Consider the following 14,497-nt stretch of genomic DNA (forward strand, 5'->3'; position numbering starts at 1 on the left):
GTAGGAGGGAAGAGTCTGAGTGAGGGAGTCAGAACACAAAATGCAGAGATCGTGGCTGCAAAATTTCTCAAGACTTGTGTCAGTGCCCATGTTGGTTATTTATTTCTCCTGGTCATTTCCCCATAGGGGTGAGTGATAAAATTCTTTCAAAATAAAAATATCATTTGTGTTAATCTTGAGGCAACAGAGAAGGAAAAACTATCCCACGGTCTGCATCCCTCTTCATGTTGAGTGGATCTGTCTACCCAGAATTTCCCATACTGTATATAGAACGCACGAGCCAATGGTATCTGATCTCCATTCCTTCAACAGTCATTAACTGAACCCTATTGTGCTTGGTACAGAAGATAAAATGATGAACAAGGCACAGCCTTTGTCCCCAAAGACTATTTGTCTATTTGAATCTTTTTAACAATGAACTAGGTTTCTTCAAATCCTAGTGTGGTCTTCTGTTTACCAAAAAAAATACAATTTACCGCACACCTAAGTCAAAACCCACACCAAGACTTAACACACTGCAATCTTGTCAAGAAGACACATCTGGAGTGAAAACCAGAGATGGTATGAATCCTCAGAAGAGGGTAGCAGCCTACCCTGCAGCTTTGTGGTTTCCTGCTCAAACCTTGTATTTTCCCACAGCTCTATGGGATAAGCCTTCAATGCCCCTCTTGGGTGATCATGTTCTGGAAGATTCCTGAGATACGGAATGAAAGAACTAAGAACGAGTTAGATTCCTCCTACTCGACTTTCATTACAGAAAAAGCAAATCCACTGCTCCCGTCACTCAGATGGGACAGAATTCTCTTCCATGATGTCACAGTGTTACCTCCTTACTCACATGAGTCCAAAGGTGAAGTACAATTTTCAGAGAGAAAGTTGGCCAACATGTCCAATCTCAGCACAAATGTGTGTTATTAAATATACACTAAGCAGAACCCCAAACCAAATCTAAATGTGCTTTAAAAACATTGCTGGGCTGGCTTAAAATATTCTGAGACCCCCTTCCAGAACACTGGGGAAGATATTATTACACAAAGTCTCATTGCTGGCCAGTGAATATCTGAACAGCGTTTCTCACTATGAACATAATTTGAGAAGAGCGGCTCCCTTCTGAACCCCTATTTTTGGTTCACTCAAAAAAAATTTTCTTTCAGCCTTAAGTTTCTCTGCCTTGGTCTCTAGTCTGAGGACCATATCCTTTTTGAAGACTTCGGCAATTTCTGTGGAGCCATGTTTAAATTGGGTGAGTGAAAAACTAACTCTCTTTAATAAAAGTGGCATTGTTTTGCAGTCAGGTAATTCCAAGTGGGCTCACTTTTTACTTTCCATGGGAATAGTCCTTGAGGAAGAAAGGGCCTTTGTTGAGTTTTGTTTTGTTTTGAGAACAGTCAATTGGTTCTTTCTACCCTTGCTTCTGGGGTGCCAATCTCTCTGAGAAAAACCACAAAGTTCAAGCAGAAGTAGTGAAAAAAGAAAGAAAAGAAAGAATCTGTACTGTATGTAAACCCAATTTGTCATTATCTGAGGTTGTTTTGTGTCATTCTTGCCCCCCACGCACAGACCCCAGCCTGCACCTTGCACACACAGAACCCCCAGCCCAAAACTCTTTGTTTTGTCCCTACTTCTGCATATAAAGACATGTGGAGGTGAAATTTTGTTATAAATGTCCTCTTTCTGAAGGAATCCTGCTTTCTGAGTTTCTGTATAAGTGACTTCTTACCTTCAAACTTACAGAAGTTGTTCTTGTTTGGCTTCAGATAAGTGGTTGCGATTTTAATTGTTCTCAATTGGTCCGTTTATCAGTGCAACTGTTTCAGTTTCTTCAAGACAAATGATTAGGTCCTCCAGTCTTTATCAGTGTGTTTAAGTGTGTTCTTCAGGTGTGGACTTAACTTTGCCCTCCACTTCCGGCAGCCGTTTCCTTTCCATAACTAGGGTGTCGATAGTTTGAACACATACACACACATTTGCTCTGAGTTATTTTGGAAAGTTTATTATCTACCAGTGACAACAAACCAACCACAAAAGAGTCGATGTTTTCTCAAAAAGGAAGCAATATTCTATATCTGAGTATGGGCTGGGAATGGAGAAAAATGAAAGAAATGAATAAAACAGAGAGTGATAGGAAAAACTAGGAGATCTCAATGGCTGAGAAAAAATAGAGAATAAAGTATACGAAGTGCCTACGCTAGACCAAGCACAGGAATAGATTCTTTATATTTTCTAATTTAATCCTTGGGACAGATTTGAGCAATAGGGGACATTACTGTCTCTTCTACAGCTGCAGAAATTGAAGCTCAGAAAGATGAGTTGCTTGCTGAATGTTATATAGGCAATAAGTGGTGGAACATTGCAATAAGCCCAATCACTTTCAACTTTTTATCAATGAAGTAACAGAGGTTCAGAGATGTAAAGCAACTTGCCCGAAGTTATCCAGTGAATCAGTGGCAGAGCTGCAATTCAAGCTAGATCTATTCCTTCAAAATACAGTAATTTCAAGGCAAAGTCCAAAACACAAGAAATGAAAGTTATATAAATATATAAGACAAGACAATCTTGCCCTCATTTAAATACATCTCAGCCAGCAACCATCCTAGGAGTCTACCAGAGGAGAAATATAGGTGTTTATTAGTCAGGATAGGCTAAGGTATGCTGCAGTAACAAATAAACCATGAAGTCTCAGTGGCTTAACATAACAGATGTTTGATTCTTACTCAACAGCCACTTCAGGTCACGCAATTCTTTGCAGCTTTCTTTGGTGACTCCAGGAGCCAAGCTTCTTCCATCTTGTGTTTCCACCATCTCATTAGAGCAATTCCATGGTCAGCCTAAGAAGAAAGAGAAAAGGGTAAGTGTGGTGCTCTTAATTGCCTGTGCTTGGAAGTAACACATATCACTGCCACTCACAGTTCAGTGGCCAGAACAAATCACTGGCCCGACCTTCCTGAACGGGAAGCTGGGAAACCATCTTGTGTGCACTAATGGTCTGTGCAGTATGTCCCATCTTTCCTCAGCACCATTCTTGAGTTTTGAGTATCCCTGCAAAAAATGAACACCACTGAATTCCCTTATAGGCCTATTGGGAGAAGCAACAGGTTAACTGCAAAATGCTTTGCAAATTAGCAGCAGAAAGCTGAGTGATGATGGTGCTTTTTAGAGGCTCTAGATATTCCTGAGAAATCTGGAGATTACTATCGCAACCGTCAATGCATAGTTAAGGAAATGCTGGGGGACCCTCCCGCCTCTACTTTGAAGAAGAGCTGATGACACTTACATTTTCAAACACATTATGACTGGTTATCCTCAGAACAAAAGAAATAGTCTACATTCAGCTTCTTTAAAACAAATGGAGTGTTTAACATGTCAGACCTTTTGATTCCCACTGGAAGAAGTATCAGGTAAGCTTATATTGTTAAGTGAGATATGTTTAGGGAGGGATCTCTTTAAATAGTCACAGGACTTGATCTTAATGGAGAGGTAATCAGTGAAATCGATCCAAGCTAGCAGGGGATTCAGATTCTTCATCCTCAGGCCTCATCTTCTTTATTCATCACATATATCTACAGCACGCCACACTCTGATTAGGTGAAAGAGTATTAGTCAGCTCCTTTTATTTTTCACAAGTGACAGAAACCCAACTCAAACTGGCTTAAGAATAAGAAGGGAATGTCTTGGCTCATACAACTAGAAAGTGCCACATGGGAGAGACTGCCTGGGAGTGAAGCCAACACAGAGGAAAGCAGGTCCAAGAGAAGGAGAGGGTAGAGTTTTGATGAGTTGGCCAAGCCCCTTGATCCAACTGTGCCTGAAGGAAACATGCAGTTAAGTAAACAATAAATTTGGGGTTTTTTTTTTTAATGTAGTGTACATTGTTTTGTTTGTTTAGACTCATTAGATATTAGTTTCTAGTGTTTACAACTGAAAGAGCCCTGACCAGTAAACATGCTGAAGTATTTGGGTGTGGTTTATAGGCCATGGGGAGCTAAGGAAGGATAGGATTAGGAACAAGAGCGCACAATCAAGTTTTCCTGTGACAAAAGCCACTGATCTGATCTCATCGCCCTTCCTGAATCAGCATTCACCTATTTATCCCATTGATATTTATTAAATACCGACTAAATGTCAGGCCCTGTTCTAGGTGTCTTATATAGACCTGAAGAGGGCAGCCAAGTCTCTGCCACTGAGAAGTTTATATTGTAGTAGCGGAAGCAGACAACAAACAAATGTGCAGAATGACTGTCTTTGGTCAAGTGGGAAAGTTTGATGAGCACTGCTTTAATTCCAGGGAAGCCTTGTATGTGGAATCTAAAAAAAGGGTACAAATTAACTTATTTACAAAACAGAAATAGAGTCACAGATGTAGAAAACAACCAGGGGGTAAGGGGGGGAGGGATAAATTGGGAGATTGTGATGTACATATACACACTACTATATATAAAATAGATAACTAATAAGGACCTACTTAGCACAAGGAACTCTACTCAATACTCTGTAATGGCCTATATGGGAAAAGAATCTAAAAAAGAGTGGATACTTGTATATGTATAACTGATTCACTTTGCTGTACACCTGAAACTAACATGACATTGTAAATCAACTATACTCCAATAAAATTTTTTTTACATAATAAAGGAAATAATAATTTTTAAAAAAATTCCAGGGAAGTCTCAATTCCAGGGAGACCAATTGGTCTCATATTCTGACCCTGGAGGAAGAACAATTTTAGGGTAAATGTCATTCCAACTTCCCTTCCTCACCCCTGAGATAGTAAATTTCCTCTTCTTTTCAGCGCTGTTAGCCATTCTTTTTCATTAGCCAAGAGAGCAGTGGGACATATGGAAAGAACCTCAAGCTATAAGTCCATGGACCTGCAGTGGAGTCCCAGCTCTGTACCAATGAGCCATCCCTCCAGTGCCTCTCTTTCATAGTTTAACAATAGAATGGATTGGACAAGACAAACCCTGCTTTCTGTGGCTCCAAGAGCAATGTGAGAGATTCTATTGTAGACATCTACCATGTTTCCTAGTTCATGGCACATGCACAATAAATATTTACTGAATTAGTTCTTGACTGACTGATTACTGAGGTGCATGGGAAGATAACAATCTAATACCTGCAGCATGAGAACGTGGATATCAGAGAAGACCACAGTTACATTATTCTCTCCAAATTATTTGGCTACAGGGTTTATTGTGTAATTCCCTCCTGGCAAGTTTCCTGAGAGCAGGAATTTTGTCTGGTTCATGGCTGTGGCCCAAGACCTAGAAGAGTGTCTGGCACATAGATGGTGCTCAATAAAATGAATAAATGAGTGAATGAATACACTAAGGGTTTACAGAGTGAATCCAGGAAGGTTTATGAAGGCAGCAGCATTTGACGAGAACCTAGAAAGAGTCTTAGAATTTCAAAAGTGAAATTAAAACTTGGCTTTAGCACTAGCAAGTCAGGAGCAGTATTACGACGGATTGTTCACCAAAAGACTAAAATTGGAAAATGGTCCAGGAAATAGGTTGGAAGAGCCAGATTTGGAGAAGCATGAATGGAACAAGGAAGTAATACATAACGGCTATCTACTGCTGCACACGATCTACCCAAAATGTAGTGTCTTAGAAAAAAAGAGTAACTTTATGGTTAAGAAGCCTGGCAAACACTCCTTTAACCAAGTGTCAAAGTTAACATCATCAGTGCTGTCAATTGGATCGCATGATAAGGACAATTCACTCCAGTGGTATTTTTTTTTTTTAAAAACCCATAACCCTGGCCTAATCATGAAAAAAAAGTCAGGCAAACCCAAATTAAGGGACACTCTACAAAATACCCAACTAGTACCCTTCCCAACCTCAAAGTCATGAAAACAAGGAAGACTGAAAAACTATCACAGATTGGAGAAGACTAAGGAAACACATTAACAAAATGAATGTTGGTGTCTTGGTTTGAATCCTAGAATAGAAAAGGGGTATTAGTGGAAACACTTGTAAGATCTGAATGATATCTACAGTTTTGTTCACAGTAATATACCAATGTTGGTGTCTTAGTTTTGACAAATGTACCACAATAATGGATAAGATGGTAACATTAGGGGTAATTGAAACTGGGTGACAGGTATATTACCTATTCAGCTCTTTCATAAATTTTAAATTGTTCCAGAATAAAAAGTTTATTTTAAAAATGAAATGCTTCCAAATAACAACCATTCATTTAGTGCACAGTCATGTGGGTAGGTGGTTGAGACCAGGCTCAGCTGGTTCTTCTAGTTTTGGCTGGGTTCACTCATGCGCACACAGTCCCCTGTGGCTCAGCAAGGCAGCTCCGCCTCTGGGGCTTGGCTGGCTTTTCTTTTCTTTTCTTTTCTTTTTTTAAATAAATTTATTTATTTATTTATTTATTTTTGGCTGTGTTGGGTCTTCGTTTCTGTGCGAGGGCTTTCTCCAGCTGTGGCGAGCGGGGGCCACTCTTCATCGCTGTGCGCGGGCTTCTCACCGTCGCGGCCTCTCTTGTTGCGGAGCACAGGCTCCAGACGCGCAGGCTCAGTAGTTGTGGCGCACGGGCTTAGTTGCTCCGTGGCATGTGGGATCCTCCCAGACCAGGGCTCGAACCCATGTCCCCTGCATGGGCAGGCGGATTCTCAACCACTGTGCCATCAGGGAAGCCCTTGGCTGGCTTTGAGCAGGTGCGCCTTGCCTCTGCCCCACCTGGTCTCTCATCCTCCAGCATTGTAGCCTGAGTTTGTCTTCATGGCGTCTGGGCAGGTTTTCCAAGAAAGAATCAACAGTAGTACACAAAGCTTCTTGAGACCTAGAGTTGAAACTGGCACGCCATCAACTCCATCTTGTCTTAATGGCCAAAGCAGGTCACAGGGCTGGCCCAGATCCATGGGAGAAGAAACAGATATACCTTTTGATCAGGAGCTACACCGGCATGTTACAAGAGGCACGAATTCTTATCATTTCTGCAATCTGTCTTTCATGTGGTGTCATTTAATCCCATTCTCCTTGATCCTTAGAGCAGTTATGTGTGGCCAAGAGAAGTTCAGTGAAACAGCTTCTTGTCATCTGTTTGCAGCCATTGGTAAGTAGAGTTTTGGGGTAGGGAAAGCAAGCATCAGCAGTTCTCACTAGGACTCCTGGTATCTGCAGAAGAACTCAGACCTTGCAGACATAAATCTGAATCCCAGCTCTCTCACCTATCAGCTCTGTCCTCTTTGCCAAATGTTACCTCTCTGCACCCCAGTGTCCTCCTTTATAATATGGGGATAACAGTAACAATGTTAAAGTGTCCTTATAAGGATAGAATGTATATAAGGCAGTGCCTGGCCCCGCCTCCATCCCTCTTTCCAGCATAGACTTGACTGTAGGAGAGGAAAACATCACCATGCAAATCTCACTGAAGAATTTGCAAGCTCAGTGAGACATCACAGCTCTGCCAGAAGGGGCAACTCAGAGCAGCTTCTGGTTCTGCCTGGTCTCTTGAAGGACCGGACCATCTTCTGTAGAGTCTGAATTGAACAACAGTTAACTAGACACCAAACTTCAGGTTAACACACCCAGTTAAGACGGTGCTACGATTCTCCCTTTATGGAGAACCAGGAATGGAGAGCTTGTCTCATAGCTATGGAGTGAGAGAATAAGGATTAGAACCAGGCTGTTGGACCCCAAGCCCAAGCTGGCAACAACAGTTATTGGCCCCACCCCTAGCTGTGTTATCCTCCAACACGAGCCCCCGCTTAACTACAGGCTCAGTTCCAAACACAGTGTAGTCCTTGATGGAGACTGGGGTGCCCTAGCGACAAACTCGGAGCAGCGTTTGGTCACTAAGGTTCTACTTTAAAAACTCCAAATACCCTTTACTTTCCCCAGTGGAACTATTTCCAACATTGTTATTCCAACTGCCCTTCCCCCTCCCCCAAGAACTACAGTTTGTTTAGAAGCAAAACATGAGGGAGTAAGATAATGAGAGTTTGAAACTACCAACATGATTCAACCCCAAAGCTCAAATGGAAGAACTTACAGCTTCCTGTCCTCCCCCACTGATAGTCAGTGTCTCTAAGTCACCACTGAGGAACGAGGAGAGGTGTGAAGATGCAAAATCCTACACTTTCAGAGCTGGAAAGGAGCTAGTCCATTGCACCGCTAGTCCGATGCTTTTATTGCACAGATGCAGAAAGGTAAGCCCAGGGAGACCAAGTGACTTGTCCACAAGGCTAACTGGAAACGTGAGAAATCCAAAGTGCTTACCTGCCCAGGACGGCCTTTGACAAGGACATTATGAGGCAGTAGAACACATAATGTTATTTTGCAGAAAAGAGAATGAGTTAGCAGATCAAGGGCATCCAGAGTGTCTGGGCAAAAGCTGGGAATAGGACTGCCTTCTGACTCCTAGTGCATCACGTAGACAACAAAGACTCTGTCTTGTCTTGACTCTGACTCTTTACTGTGTGTCTTTAGGTAAATCATGACTTCTCTGAACCTCAGTTTTCTCATCTATAAAATAGGGATAAGTACAATCATACCACAGAGCTGCTGAAGGGATTAAAAGGAAAGAATGGTAATCATGCTCCCTGATATTTACCCAAAGGAGCTGAAAACTTATGTGCACACAAAAACCTGCACACAGGTGTTTATAGCAGCTTTATTCATAATTGTCAAAACATGGAAGCAACCAAGATGTCCTTCTGTAGGTGGACGGATAAATAGAGTGTGGTACCTCCAGACATGTCTGTTACTCAGTACTAAAGAGAAAGACCTAAGAATGCATGAAAAGACATGGCAAAAACTTAAATGCGTATTACTAAGTGAAGGAAACTAATCCAAAAAGGTTATGTACTGTATGATTCCAACTATGTGACATTCTGGAAAAAGCAAAACTATGAAGATAGTAAAAATATCTTTGGCTGCAGAGCAGGGGGTTGGGGGAGAGGATGAATAGATGGAACACAGAGAATTTTTAGGGCAGTGAAAATACTCTGGATGATACCATAATGGTGGATACGTGTCATTACACATTTGTCCAAACCATGGAAGTACACCACCAAGAGTGAACCCCAAGGTAAACCACGAACTTTGGGTGATTATTATGTATCAGTGTGGATTAATCCTTGGTAGAAGTGTACCATTCTGGGGAGTGTTGTTGATAATGAGGGAGGCCACGCATGAGTGGTGGCAAGGAGTATATGGAAAATCTCTGCATCTTCCTCACAATTATGCTGTGAGCCTAGAACTGCTCTAAAAAAAAAAATCTCTTTAATTTTTTAATTTAAAAAAGTAGAAAAATGAAATAATGGTGCATCAAGCTCTTGATGTAGAATTTAGCATGTAGCACACATTGCATGAGTGATAGCTGCTTATATGATGATTGTAGTTCCAAATCCCAAATTTTTACAAAATATTACTTAGTAATGGAATATTACTTAGCCATAAAAAGAAAAATTAATGCCATTTGCAGCAACATGGATGGACCTAGACAATGTCATACTAAGTGAAGTAAGTCTGACAGAGAAAGACGACTATCATATGATATCGCTTGTATGTGGAATCTAAAAAAAAGATACAAATGAACTTATATACAAAATAGAAACAGACCCACAGACATAGAAAACAAACTTATGGTTACCAAAGGGGAAGGGCAGTGGGGGGAGGGATAATTTAGGAGTTTGGAATTAACAAATACACACTACTATATATAAGACAGATAACCAACAAGGACCCACTGTATAGCACAAGGAACTCTACTCAGTATTTTGTAATAACCTATAAGGGAAAAAAATCTGAAAAAGGATAGATAGATAGATAGATAGGTAGATAATGTATAACTGAATCACTTTGCTTTATACCTGAAACTAACACAACATTGTAAGTCAACTATACTTCAATAAAAATAAATTTTAAAAAATATTATGCTTTACCTGGAGTTTTAAAAAGGTTTTGATTGGCTCACTGGCCTCCATTCAACTCTTTTCCTTTTTCTTTTTCCACAGAAAAAGTAATTTAAAGTGTCACTTTAAACACACAGAACTTTTGTTTGAGCTCTGATATATCTAGATGATTTATTCACAGAAGGTAATCTGCTAATTTAGGCACCTTGTTTCATGGCCAAAACTCTTTCCAACTCATACAACTCAGCTTTAGCCACTTCCCCAGAGACAAAATCTAAATGCTGCTTTCTGTGATGGAGATCCCCATTTTGATCCTAAGTAGCAGAAAAGCACTAGGTTTTGTTTTGTTTTGTTTTGTTTTGTCTTGTTTTGTTTTGTTCTTCCTAGGCAGCCTAAAGGAACACAATTCACAATCCATGTGGGAAAGCCTTTCCTCTGGGTGTGTCTGAGTCTGTGTTCCCAGTAGACCTTGGGTCCACTCCCTTTCTCCTGATCTATCTCTATGCTTAAATAAGTTATGCAGTCCTATCTCTCAAAACTTCTCACCCATCAACACATTTCACAGCAAGAGGCTTTGTACCTAAAACCTTTGACCTCAGAATTTTATCTTATCCCCTTCCTGGGTCATCCAAGACATTTCTACCAACCCAATGGAGTACAGGTGAGGCTAAACAAATACGTGTTGAAAGAAAGAATGACTAAATATTAACAGGTAACATTTATTGAGTATTTATGATGTGCCAGCAATAGAAGCACATTATATGCATTATCTGATTTATTCCTCCCAAGAACTCTATGAGGTAGATACCATTATTATTCCCATTTTAAAGATAAGAGGACTGAGGCTCAGATTTTTGACCCAATTTGTAGAGCAGGGACAGCAGGATTTGAACCTGAGGGCTTCTTTTCTCTGACCACTCACTGCCCACTTCATCAATTATGAATGTGAGAATAAACAAGTGAATGGATTATTGATAAGAATGTCCCAATTCTTTCTTCAGGTTCTTGGCCCTCAAATGGCTATGTATGGGTCTGTTGATCTTCCCTGACATCCTATTTCAACTGTTTGATTTAACTGATATCTTTCAGGAAGCCAAGGTTGGCTAATCCCACTTGCAAGGAAAATTTAGCTTTTTTTTTTCTAAATCAGGAGATCTACCACAATGGATCACATTTTCCCAGTGACTTAATCATAATTTTTGCTCTCCAATTTGAAAGTCTCTATTCTGCCCTCTTCACACTGCCTGAGTTTGAATCCCAGCTTCATTGTTTACTAACTGTTTGATCCTAGAAAGAAGATTTAACCTTCTCATTCTCATGTAGTAGTCACCTCTTCTGCAAGGTATAAATAAGAATGATATGCATCTGAAGGGGTTGCTGTGAGGTCTAAGTGATGAATACATGTCAGTGCTTAGAGGAAAGTCTAAAGATGGAAATCTTCTCTCCATCCTCTCAGTGTGTCTCTGGAATTGCATTTGTAACCTCATCTGGAGACAAGGGCCAACATCTCTCTGTGAACGAGGGAATGGACTAAATGGGCCTCCTGCCTCCCCCTCCCACTCCCCATCCTGGGTTCCATGTTGAGATATCCCAAAGAAATAAAATATTCCCCTGGTAAATTAAACTAAAATAAAATGTTTGAAGACTCTTAACCTCCCAGGGTTCGCTAAGGCTCTTCCAATCACAACATTTTCCATCTTAAGTCCCGTCACATGCTCTGGGAGCAGCCTCCAGCAGCTCTGATTGTCTACCTGCAATGTGCATATCTTTTCATTGCACTGTCAAGTGTAGCCCGTCGTTTACAGGGGAGCAGGCCTCTATTCTGATAAGGTGTAAAAAATGAGCTACAGAGGAATAGTCCAGCATATGTCCTTCTGCCTTATCTGCAAATCCGCTTATCAGCAGTTTTATTGACGCTGTTCAGGCCACCTCACTCTCTTATCCTCACCAACAAATGCCCTCATTCAGTCTTTCTTGGGCTCCTACAGGAAAATGCACCAATAATGTAGTATCTGCTTTTTTAAATTGGCATATCTATTAAGATGTGCTTCCATTGTTTGTGTAATTATTAGATTTGTCCCCACTGTTAATCAAAGAAATGCAGATTAAAGCAAAGCTTTTCTTAGAATGATAATATACCCAGTGCTGACACTGTCATCTATATTAGGGGCAGTCTAAATCACTACAGCATCTTCTCTCTGCTAGTACTTTAGCAATAGACATAAAGGGCCTTGCAAATGCTTCTGAGTCAGTAATTCCACTTCTGTGACTCTACCCTGAGGAAATAATCCTAAACACAGAAAAAAACCTTTGTGCCCCAAGATGTTCAGATCGGTGTTATTTACCATAGCAAAAGCGATGAAGCAATTTAAACATTTTTTTAAAAAGGAAATGGTTACATGAGTTATTTTATAATCACTTCACAGAATACTTTGCAGTCATTTAAAACTATACTTTCAATTACACTGACAATTTTGTAATATCATGTGAAATGGGGAAAAAAGCAGAATACAAATGTACATAGATAGCCTAATTATAAGCATGCAAAACAAAACCTTTTGTTTAAAAGAAAGATGAGAAAATATAAAGACACTAATAAATGAATGTTGTTATGGTAATGGTTCAGAGTGCTGTGAGAGTGAATAAGTGTTCAGATTTAGACTGGAGGGTCAGGGAAACCTCTCGGAGAATCTAGAAGTTAGCCAGGGAAAAGGACTACTCGAGGCAGAGGAAAGAGCGTGTGAAAAGGTGCTGAGTCAGGAAAAACACAACAAATACGAGTTAACTGAGGCACTGGCTACTGGGTGCTAACCGCGCATCTGAGTCTTCTTTTCAGATTTGCACTTCTATCCAGAACTGGGAACTAAAATTTCCTTGTATGTAATAAGGGTCAATGTCATCCTCTGAAAAGAAAGCTTGCAACTAAATGCCTGACCTTGGCATGTCATGGGTAAGTGTGGTAGTAACAGCACTTATCTCACGCAGTTGTCATGGAGCTAAGGATTCCCCCACTTAAGCACTTAAAACAGGGCTGGCAAATGGCCAACAAGCGCATGAAAAGATGCTCAATATTACTAGCCATCAGGGAAATGCAAATCAAAACCACAATGAGATACTGCTTCCCACCAACTAATGTGACTGTAATAAAAAAGACAGATAACAACAAGGGTTGGTGAGGTTACGGAGAAATCAGAATCTTCATACACTGCCGGTAGGAATAAAAACTGGTGCAGCCACTTTGGAAAACACTTTGGAAGCTCCTCAAATGGCTAAACATAGAGTTACCATATGACCCAGCATTTTCATCCCCAAGAGAAATGAAAACCCATGTCTACACAAAAATGTGCATAGGGAAGTTCATAGCAGCATTATTCGTAATAGTAAGAAGTAGAAACAACCCAAATGTCCATCAACAACCAAATGGATGAAGAGATAACAAAAATGCGATATATCCATACCATGGAATATTATTCATTAATAAAAAGAAATGAAATATTGATAGATGTTACAACATGAATATTGAAAACATTGTGCTAAATGAAAGAGACTGTCACAAAGGACCACATATTGTCTGATTCCATGAACATGAAATGGCCAAAATAAACAAATCCACGGAGACAGAAAGTAGAGTACTCGATGCCCGGGGCTGGGGTGTTGATGGGAAATGGAGAGTAGCTGCCAATAGGTACGGGGTCACTTTTGAGGGTGATGAAAATGTTCCAAAATTGATTGTAGTGATAGTTGCGTAACCCTGTGAATATACTAAAAACCATTGAACCATGCACGTTTTTTCTTCGGCCGCTGCCTCATGGCTTGCAGGATCTTCGTTCCCTGACCAGGGATTGAACCCGCACCCTCAGCAGTGAAAGCATGGAGCCCTAACCATTGGACAACCAGGGAATTCTCGGAACCATGCACTTTAAATAGGTGAATTGTATGACATGTGAATTTTATCTCAATAAAATTGTTATCAAAAAATAGGGTCAGACAGATGGGCACATAGTATGTGCTTAATGTTGGCTAATATCATCATTATTCAATAAATATTTCTGAAATACCCCTTTTCTCAGGATGAAATTTTTCCTTATAATGAGAGCTATGAATTGACCAGGAAATTTTATAAATCAGGGGTCATAAACTCAAAGGCCCACAAAGACCAGGCAGAAGCCAGAAAGAGGTCATAAATAAAGTGAGGGTGGCCAACATAAGGGAGTGGTAGAGACTGAGGCAAAATGAAGAACCTAAGGCCCTTCTGAAACAGTTGACTGCTTCTCACCTCCATCCACATGGGAATCTAGGCCCCAAATTACCAAAGCTGACTTTTCAAGGGAAGGCAGACATTCAGATTTTTACGTGAAACCTATCGACTTCTAAGTATTGGCACCTGTTTTAATATGTTATAAATACTGAGAAGGTCAAAACTTATATCTGAGGCAACATAACAGCAGGCAAATTTTGGTCTTCAAGCCGATTTGCTGTCTCTGCCCGAAGTACTTTAGCATGATTCCCAAAATGGTCCCCTAACCTCCTCCTTCCTCCCTAAATTCTGGTTTACCCCTCACCTCCTCTGCCAACATTTATCCAAGCTACAAAGAGAGACAGAAGAATTCATACATAAATAAAGAG

The 14,497-nt window shown here is 40.4% G+C and overlaps 1 long non-coding RNA gene across 1 annotated transcript in view; it reads right to left on the reverse strand.

Moving 5' to 3' along the window:
* Positions 1–4,639: 4,639 nt before the first annotated feature.
* LOC309647111 overlaps positions 4,640–14,497 on the reverse strand; it is a 69,246-nt gene continuing 59,388 nt past the window's right edge. Inside the window, exon 4 of the long non-coding RNA XR_014255812.1 lies at positions 4,640–6,335. This is a non-coding gene — a long non-coding RNA (uncharacterized lncRNA). The remainder of the gene's footprint in view (positions 6,336–14,497) is intronic.

The sequence above is a fragment of the Balaenoptera physalus genome, assembly GCF_965194825.1.
Source record: "Balaenoptera physalus genome assembly, chromosome: 17".
In the NCBI taxonomy this organism is placed as follows: Eukaryota; Metazoa; Chordata; class Mammalia; order Artiodactyla; family Balaenopteridae; genus Balaenoptera; species Balaenoptera physalus.